The sequence below is a fragment of the Engraulis encrasicolus genome, unplaced genomic scaffold, assembly GCF_034702125.1.
Source record: "Engraulis encrasicolus isolate BLACKSEA-1 unplaced genomic scaffold, IST_EnEncr_1.0 scaffold_36_np1212, whole genome shotgun sequence".
Lineage (NCBI taxonomy): Eukaryota > Metazoa > Chordata > Actinopteri > Clupeiformes > Engraulidae > Engraulis > Engraulis encrasicolus.
The window spans coordinates 1015001-1017500 of NW_026945665.1; the positions used below are offsets into that span (position 1 = coordinate 1015001).

The 2500-nt window shown below is 45.3% G+C and overlaps 1 protein-coding gene across 1 annotated transcript in view; it reads left to right on the top strand.

The window, feature by feature from the left end:
• Nucleotides 1–2500, top strand: part of LOC134443788 (NACHT, LRR and PYD domains-containing protein 3-like) — a 104239-nt gene that overhangs the window by 68049 nt on the left and 33690 nt on the right. The window lies entirely within an intron of this gene.

Here is a 2500-nt window from a genome sequence, read left to right on the forward strand (position 1 = left end):
GTATCTGGCCTTGGTGTACAGCATGTATTTGGCATGGTAGCTGGCCTTGGTGTACAGTAAGCATGTATTTGGCCTGGTAGCTGGCCTTGGTGTACAGCATGTATTTGGCATGGTATCTGGCCATGGTGTACAGCATGTATTTGGCATGGTAGCTGGCCTTGGTGTACGGTAAGCACGTAGCCTATTTGTCATGGTAGCTGGCCCCCTATCCCCGGCTCCTGTGTTCTTAGGTTAGTGTTAGGGATGGGGTTTGGACTATGCAATAATGACAGGTTAGGGTTAGGGATGGGTTTGGACTACAATAATGACAGGGTAGGGTTAGGGATGGGGTTTGGACTATGCAATAATGACAGGTTAGGGTTAGGGATGGGGTTTGGACTATGCAATAATGACAGGTTAGGGTTAGGGATGGGGTTTGGTCTATGCAATAATGACAGGTTAGGGTTTAAGTTGGGTTAGGGTCTATGAGTTGGGTTAGGGTCTATGCACATCAACTTTCTTCGATAACCTGGGGAACACCTGAGGAGTACACTCTCCTGAGAAGCAGATGAGGTAAGACGACAGCTGCCACCTCACCTCACAGGAAGATGAAACTGGTGTAGTATTCATGACCGTATTACTAATATACAGATGGATGAGAGCCCAATATGATATAGGTGGATGAGAGTCTACGTACAGGGGTTGGAAAAAATATCTGAGACACATATCATTTTAGTGTGGGAAGTTTCATGGCTGAAGTGGACCAGCCTGTTGGCCAATCTTCATTTATTGCATATTGCACCAGTACAGTGAAATGTGAAGGTTTAATTAGCAGGGTTAGAGCACAGTTTTGCTCAAAATTTTGCAATGCACACAACATTATGGGTGACGTATCAGAGTAGAGCTCAAAAATGAGAAATTCTTGGTGCGCATGTAACTGTTGCATCTTTGACCGAGACAGCAAGTCTTTGTGATTTATCAAGGTAATGTCTGCATACCACCAAGAAGGATGAACCACATCCAACAGGATTAGCTGTGGGTGCAAGAGGAAGCTGTCTGAGTACTCTGAAATAGGGCCCGACCGATTATCGGCCGCACCGATATATCGGGCCGATATTTAGCATTTTTGGGATATCGGTATCGGCCATACTTTCAATAAATTTCCACCGATAAGTTTGTATAACTTTCACAACCAATTTTGCAGCCGTTTCGCTCTGAATGCGTCCTCTATTCTGCTCTCCCTACTTTGAGTTCATTCATGAGAGCATTGCCCCGCCCGTCACAGCATCTGATTGGTTTGGCACACGGAATACAACCAATCAACAAGGCTGCGAACGGTTTCAAGGCGGCCGCGGCACGCACGTGGGGGGCGGGGTGGATACGCGGTTTCAAGACGGTAGCATAGCTCTAGCTCACCACGTAACCCACAGCAGAATGACACCTCACTGAAACGGATGTTCACAAAGTAATCTCAGCATAGTGTACAGTACATTTTAAACCCCTACATGGAAACGTGATCGTGTCTGTAGTCCTACACGAGAGGTGGACTGAAAGCCATGGTCAATGAGGAACAAATACAACGTGTTTGCATTTGTGCCTGAGGCTAAGTGTTGTGCTTGCCAGCCAGCTAGCTAGGTAGCCTGTCGGTGTGAAAGCCTGTCTTGTCCTGTAATAGCTGTTACACAGAATATTAGCACAGATTGATATTAGAGCCAAACATGATTGTTCGTAATACTTGTATCCTCACTTTAATAGCATTACGTTTTGGGCTGTCGCTGCGGTTCAAATATCTAGAGTAACATCATGTTACGGGTAGCCAGACAGCTATGCCGTCCCACTACCACCAAGTAGCTAGCAGGCTTGCGCTAACAACCATGGTGTCAACAACTTTATGAAGCCGTATGTAACATGACCCAGGCATTAAAGGCACATTAGAGCTCTACTCGTTTAATTGATTAGTTTTCTTGTGCGACGCTAAGCCCTTTGACCATTTCAACACGTCCCATGTGTGATATCAAAGTGCTGGCAGCTGGCTGCTCTGTTGGGAATTTCTCCAGAAATTAGATGTGCGCTAGGTAGGCTACAATGATCCAAATACTGCTTTGTAAACCGGCTGTATTATCATTCTCTCGCACTGGTGATTCGTAGCTTTGGGAATGAATGCTGCTGACTTGTAAAGAAGCAGGCACACATAGATCGCTTTCCAATATTTCATCCTGATGTCCCCACGTTCTCTGTCGCCCCCCAGAGACAGATAAGCAGCCCAGTACAGCCACAATAAACTGAATAGTTCTTCTAGTGGTGGCTATACCACAGTTTTTTCTAGGAAGAAGGGCTGTGGTTATACGTGCTTCAGTGTGCATTATTTACTTTAAGTAAACTAGGCCTACTATTGCAATATATTTACAGAAATATGCAGGCCTATCTGGGCCTATGTGATTTTGACTGTATTTTTTCTGACATCTGACAAAAGTTAATTATTATGTAAGGGTTAACGTTCGGCGAGAAGGTCGCTACCGTG